Below are 7896 nucleotides of genomic sequence, written 5' to 3'. Positions count from 1 at the left end.
ATATACCCGGGGGGTTGGCCGGGGCAGGCGGGCAGTCATTGCTGGGGACTGGCCGGGCATCGGTCAGCCAGCGGTGAGCAGTTGCACCATGTGCCACGTGTTCTCTTCTGCCTTTCCCTCTGGATGCCATTCTTTCCATTCCCCTTTTCATTATAATTGTTATGGTCATCATTGTTACTATTGTTCTTTCATTTTTATTCTATTACAATTATTAAACTGTTCTTACCTCAACCCTCGAGTTTTACATCCCGTTCCAATTCTCCTCCCCATCCCTCTGGCTGAGGGGTAGTGAGTGAGTGGCTGTGTGGTGCTTAATTGCCAGCTGGGGTTAAACCACAAAAACAAGATAAAAGTTACATAAGTGATACATAAAAGTGGTATGGATTTGTACATGTAGCAGTTAGATTTAGGGAAAAGTCTTCTAATTAAAAGGACAGTAAAGTACTGGAACAGATCGCAAACTCTAGGCCTTAAATTGTTGCATCTATAAGTGTAAACATATGTTAACTTGTTTAAAAGCCAAGTTAATTCAATTATCACAAATCTCTGTGTGGCATTTCATTGAGTTAGTCAAATAAAATCATAGACTCCTTGGACCTGCAGAAATCTCAAGAGGTCTAGTCCATTCCCTGTCCACAGGCAGGACCAGCTTGTCTCATGTATTCCCTGACAGATGTTTATCTATCCTGTTTTTGAAAGACCACCAAGAATGGAGAGTTTATAACCTCTTTAGACAATCACTTTACTGTGAGACTTTTGCTAATCTACAAGCACAGTATTACACAGCTGTAGCAAACTAGGATTATTCATAGTCAGGTACCAAAGTGATATATTAAGCAATGGTGATTGCTTTTAATCATTTGAACATATTTATTACCATCTCTTAACAAATTACCATGTATCAGTTGACAGATGGTAATGAATCAAGTACACACAACCTATCACAAATGTGAAATAAAATAAATTTGCTTTAAAAAAAAGTTAAAGCTTTTACCTCCATTTGCCAGGAGCTAAAACCATGCACATGATTAATTACTTCTCAATTGGCAGTTGGATAAGTCAGGATAACTCTATTTTTCCTCTAATCTCATAAGATATGGTAGGTAGATTGACATATTGGTATTTGAGAAAAACATTATTCTACTTAGTGCTGGTATACTTTGCTTTTTCTGCATCCTCATATGGCTAAGTCTGTGGGCTCTAATCAGGTTTTGATAAAGATACAAAATACGTACTGCTAACTACAGCAAATAACAGTCCTAGCCACTCTTCTCCACCCCCACACACCCCCCTACCCCCAAAAAAAATACTTCCCACACTTTGGACACAAGAGGAAAATGGAGTCACCAGTACCACCAAAAAACATCTGGTCTTAAGAAAAAACATTCTGGAGAATCATAGAACCATAGAATAGGCCAGGCTGGAAAGGAGCTGGAAAGATCATCTGGTCCAACCTTTCATGGGAAAGGCAGACTAGATGAGATTATCTAGCACCCTGACTAATCACATCTTGAAAACCTCCAGTGATGAGGACTCTACCACATCCCTGGAGAGGTTGTTCCAATGATTGTTCTCACTGTAAAAAATCCTTTATTATATCAAGATGAAATCACTCCTCCTCAAGCATTCTTTCTTTTGAGTTAAAATCGAGCTCACTTTGCAGCTGCATTAGTGCAGCATAACACATATGCTTCTATAACACATTGCCTTGGCCATAGAATAATGTAAAAACATTTTCTTGCCTCCGCACTCAGCTAACAGCTGTGCACACTCCTAAAGCCTACACTTACCTCTGTCATCATGGTGCTTTCTTTTCAGATCAGAAGACAAGCATAAAAGACATTTTTCATCACGTTCAAGTGTACTGACAAAGACAACTTCAGAGACAACCCTGGAAACTTGCATTGTCCTAGAAAGTCAGTATCCCTTTGAATGATGTTAAGGTCTATCACAAAGTCCTTTTTTTTTTTAGCCTTACTTAAAGTTGGGCTTCTGATCTTTTTTGCTTCTTTACACTATACAAAAAAAAAGAAAAATGAAAGGTTTTTTACTTCTTAAAAAATAATGATCAGTAATGGCAAGTTCTTTTATCCTTTCTTTGACAGAAAGATACCTGGAACATATTACATTTGCTCATGGTGAACTTTCACAGCTCCAAGGAATGAGTAAAAACCTAGGCTTACTTTCCTCTAAAAGACTAAATTATAAAATTGTCATTTTACAAACCCTTTTATTCTTTCAGGTCTTTTAACATTCGACTTTCATCAGTATATCAATCCTAAGAATTAAGATAGTAAATCTATCATGCAAAAGAACAAGGTGAAAAAGTTATTAGAATATTTCACAGTTTTTGATATACCTAATAAAAATGTTAAAGAGGCTACTTGAATATTAAAATGCAGTTCGCAAAATACAAAATATAATTTTCTAATTTTAAAACCTATAACGTTACATTAAAATGGAGAAACATTGGTCCATGTTGAAGATGCCTTAGAATTTCATTTAGAACACACATTTTTGGGGGTTTGGATGGGGAGAGTGATTTCTTACAGAAACATCTTAGGCAACCGCACTGTGTGTTCATTGGTGCTAACAATAACTTCCAAAGCCATCAAATATTTTTTTTTTAAAAAAAAGGAAAAAAAAATAGAGGACAGCAGAAAGATATCAAAATTAACCACCTGGACTAAGGATAAGGCAATAATTGTGTTGTGAACTAAGAAAGGTGTTATCATGTGCATTTGGATTACCACCAACAGGCACTTACCTTTGTGGGAGCAAGAAGGTGCACTGCCCTTTGCAAACCAAACAGGAGGCCATGTAAACTCAGATTCTGTAAAGCAGGACACAAACCCATAGGAAACCAGGCTTTGGTACTTCCACTGCCCTTTGACTGGTTAGGGGTTGCATTTTTATCTCATTAAAATGACTGAAAACTTTCCTTACTATGATTTCTGACAAAGCATTTTATTTTGTTAAATTTACTTACTTTTAGTATGTTGGTACTGCAACACCAATTAAGTACATTCAAAGTTTCCCAAAAACTGGACAGAGTTGTCCTGACTTTCATAAAGAGATCACATGTAATACTAAAAACAGTTCTCAAATGCAAACATATCCCTTGTTGACTGGAGTCCCTTTCACTTTCAAAGAGCACCAATGTGTTAGAAGTTTATGAAAAACACTAACAAAGATAATTGATCATGTAAGGATAATAAGAAAATTTCCGCTTCATTGTTCTGTTTATAAGGGTTTTGGGGGAAAAACAGTTTTAAATGTTTTTTAAATAAATACAAAATCCCAATGCTTTTCTAATAAATCTATAATCCAGGGGGAGAGGGAAAAAATAAAAGGGAAAAAATAAATTGTATCATTACACACTACAACGACAAGTTATCCAGAGCAAACTAACCACTGGCTATTTAAAATTTTACTTTAAGGCAGTGTATTCTCATTCGGTCTTTCTGGAGAAAGGAAAACTTACTAAGTGATGCCTTTTTTATTATTATTATTTCTTCAACATTGTTGTTATGACACTGGATGATTTCCCAGAGTCAGTTGACAATTTCTTTCTTAAGTTTCTTTTTAAATATTAATCAGAGTGATTATGTGTGCGATCCTTATAAAATTGACTCAGAAAGAGCTCATTAGATCAGTCTAAAATGCAGTTGACAGAAGGCAAACAATCTCATAAGTTCCTTGTTCTCTTACTGTAATATATGACTCAAGAACAACTGAGGTTAGTACTGGCCTGTATTAGCCACATTAGTAGTTATTTTGACAACTTGGAGTCACTGGGATGTTTCTTTGCACACTGAAGTTGAAGTTACCAGTCCTGATGAGGATAAACCTTGGAAGTGCTGGATAACTATCATTGTAGATTACCTGACATTGACTAAATGCTTAAGGACAATCCTTTTCCTTGCTTTAAAAAACAAAACACACACACAAAAAAAACCCAGACTAGCAAACCAATCTTTTTGTAGCTGGTTTGCATTCAGGTTGTTTCCTTGATTCCATTCTTTAGCTGGCAATAGCCTAACAAGACTTCTCAAGGATGTCACCTCCATAACACACTTTAAGTAAAAGGAAGTGCTTTCTTACAAAAAAGGGATGCTTAAAAGCATATTGTTCAAAATAAAAAGAGTGATTTAAATCATTGGTAGCAACAAAGATGTTCCTTACCCAGAATTAGAAGCCTTTGGAAAAGGTTTTACCATTTTATTATCCTTTGCATTATAACAGAGGCCATGGCAGAGTCTGGGGGGCTATTTTCTTCATTTGTAAATCATTTAAATCTGACAACAACTGTCTAATGAACACCTGCCAGAAAAAGAAAAAAAAAAAATCCCAACTTCTACCAGGTTTGGATGCAAAGTGCAAAGTTTGATTTGGTTATTCAGAGCTGAAGTGGATTTGAAATTATTGAGCTCTAGAGCAAAACACATCAGCGTTATAAACTGTAGATAAGTGCTCCCAAGACACTCATCATTTGAGCATCTGGATACGCATCTTTCATTCAACTGAAAATCTGTTTTAACAAATCTTTGTCATTAAGATGCATGTTCATGATTCACTGTGATGACTGAAAATTCTCAGAATGTATCTAATTGATAATCCCTGAAAATCCAGAAGCCAAATGTTTCAGCAGGCAATCAACAGGAGGAACTACCAGGTAGAAGAACAAGGGAATGCACAAAGCAAAGACTAAGAAATGGGACCAGCTTAGGCTCACACATAGATGGGAGACTTTTGGACTGGTAATCTAACAAGCAGGCAACAGACATCTTTTAATTGTCACCATCTAGTTTTAACACAGAAACACATTTCTGGATTCTTATTGCAGACAAATTCTAAGCCATATATCCCTTGTATCCATAAAAGGTACCTTATGAATATATCCCATGCATGTTAGTTTAGTGTGCTCTGTGTTAAAGAAGGTGTTTTCTGAATCACAGCATGCTCAATGTGGGAAGGGACCACTGGAGATGATCTAGTCCAGGGTCCTCAGTCCGGCCCCCGGTATTTACAGACCCCACCGCCCCCCAACCCCCCCCAACCCCACCGGGGTTTGAGGGGGGAAACCAAGCAGGCGCAGATGACCTCCTGCTCCTGCCACTTCATCTGTATGCCGGCCCCCTGTTTAAAAAGTTTGAGGACCCCAGATCTAGTCCAACCCCCTGCTAAAGCACCTTCACCTACAGCAGGCTGCACAGAAATGCATCCAGGCAGATTTTTAGTCTCTCCAAGGGAAGGAGACTCCACAGCCTCTCTGGGCAGCACAGAGAGAAGTAAAATTCTTCCTCATGTTCAGATAGAACTTCTTGCATTGCCATTTGTGCCTGTTGTCCCTTGTCCTGTCCTGGGCACCACTGCAAGGAGCCTGGCCCCGTCCTCTGGACACTCGCCCTTAAGGTATCTGTAGACATTGACCAGATCCCCTCCCAGTCTTCTCCTCTCCAGGCTACACAGCCCCGGCTCTCTCAGCCTTTCCTCACAAGGGGGATGCTCCAGTCCCCTCACCATCTTCATAGCCCCCCGCTGGGCCCTCCCCAGCAGTTCCCTGTCTCCCTTGAACTGGGGAGCCCAGAACTGGACACAGGGCTCCAGGTGCGGCCTCACCAGGGCAAGCAGAGATGGAGGATCATCTCTCTCGAGCTGCTGGCCATGCTGCTCCCAATGCCCCCCAGGGTCCCATGGGCCTTCTTGGCCACCGGGACACAAAGCTGGCTCATGGGCAGCTTGCTGTCCCCCAGAACCCCCAGGCCCTTCTCCACAGAGCTGCCTTCCAGCAGGTCACCCCTGGCCTGTGCTGGTGCATGGGGTTGTCCCTCCCCAGGTGCAGGACCTTACACTTGCCTTTGTTGAGCTTCATCAGGTTCCTCTCCTCCCAGCTCTCCAGCCTGCCCAGGTGTCACTGAATGGCAGCGCAGCCTCCTGGTGTGTCAGCCACTCCTCCCAGCTTTGTACCATCAGCAAACCTGCTGAGGGTGCGCTCTGTCCCTCCATCCAGCTCACTGATGACTAAGTTGAACAGAACTGGACCCAGCTCTGACCCCTGGGGCACACCACTGGCTACAGGCCTCCAGCTGGACTCTGCACCACCGACCACAACCCTGTGAGCTCGGCCAGCCAGCCAGTCCTCAGTCCACCCCACTGTGCACTCATCTAACTCACACTTCCTGAGCTTACCCGTAAGGATGTTGTGGGACACAGGTGCAAAAGCCTTGCTGAGGTCAAGGCAGACAACATCCACTGCTCTCCCCTTGTCTACCCACCAGTCGTTCCATCCTAGAAGGCTCTCAGGTTGGTCAGGTATAATTTCCCCTTGGTAAGTGCTGATGAAAGCCCACTGACTGCTCCTGATAGCCTTCTTTTCTTCCACATGCTTAGAGATGACATTAGAATGAGCTGTTCCATCACCTTTATGTGTTTCTGCTTTTGTCATGTGGAAATGTGATAGCTTATTAGTAAATCATTTGAGCAGGCTTAAGTAATTCAAACATCCTGTTTTATGGTTGTACAAGATCAGTAAAAGAACTACAATACTTCACAGTAAGATATATACATTAAACTGAGATGTTTTTGCAAATCAGTGTTCACCACAGGCTTGGGCGCCTTTTTTTGCAAGCACCTGCAAGACATAGTCACTGCTCCCCAGCCCAAAGAAGATGAAGGAAGGAAAGAGCCCTTGCACTTCGTAAGAGTCATTTCTGGGATTCTTGCAATCTTGTTTCTCGATCACATCCTAAGACTGTTTGTAAGACACCTGTAATAGGAAAGATCACTTTTAACCTCCTCTGCTGGCCACGTTGAAAGGAATATAAAATTAATATTATGTGGCTGCATAAAAAGTGGCTGTAAACTTGCTACTGAAAAACTACACTGAGATTGCACAGGCCCCAGAGAAAAACCTTAAATGATTTATTGGCCGGGCTACACTTTGGTGGGAGTTAACATCTAAGCCTGAAATTGATTCTTTGTGTATTACTGTGGGATCACACACAGTAGTTATTACCCTGGCCTCACTGCTGTTCATGTTGACTTTTTATCTCCTCTCGCATAGTAAGGACATTCCAGAAAATTAAATCAGGCTGTGGATCTTAAAGAGCTGCTAATATGGTAGATCATGATATGAATGTAAGCTAATGTTGCCATCTTTTTAGTAGCTTTCACGTTTATGCAATCTACATCAACAAGCAGCCATAAAACTAATTTTCCACAGAATTACTAATTTTGCGCTATTTAAAACACTAAAGGTTTCAGTTTTAGCTGCAAAAAAGTGCCAAAAGATCTAGAAAAAATACAAAAATTTCCCCCTTATTTTATTTAAATATTTGTAATAAACATAAAGGTTTCCCGGTTTTCCTCAGTAGAATAAAAAAAAAAAAACAACCAAAAACAAACCAAAAAAAAATCCACAAACCCCCCCAACCAAACAAAAAAACCACGTCACCTGAACAGCTATTAATCCCTATGAGTTATTGTTAAGGTAGGCTTTTCATTTACTGCTCATTTGTGTGTGGATAATCAGTGTTATATAACCTAATTAGATGTATTCCCTGTTTTTCCAGTTCACAAAGTTCCAAGCCACCACTTCTTTCAGAGCCATCTGTTATTCCCGTTTCATACAACAGCTAACAAGACAGGGGTGGGGCAAGGAAAGTAAGATTAGCCTAAACCCAATTGTTTTGATGAGCATCACATGGGATGTTTGTGCTTTCAAACAAGCTAGCTATTGCTTCAGTCAACAGGTCACGGTTCTAATGCAGATTATTCATGTGAGCAGTCTCCAGAAGAACTAAGATGTTATTCTTTATAAATAAGTTTTATGTTGCCTCATAAAGCATTTCCTTCTGTTACATTATCTCCTTGAATTCCCTTCCTATCAACAGC

The sequence above is a fragment of the Falco punctatus genome (assembly GCF_963210335.1).
Source record: "Falco punctatus genome assembly, chromosome: 5".
Classification (NCBI taxonomy): domain Eukaryota; kingdom Metazoa; phylum Chordata; class Aves; order Falconiformes; family Falconidae; genus Falco; species Falco punctatus.
The sequence above is the reverse complement of the archived record's forward strand: the minus strand, read 5'-3'. Positions refer to the sequence as shown.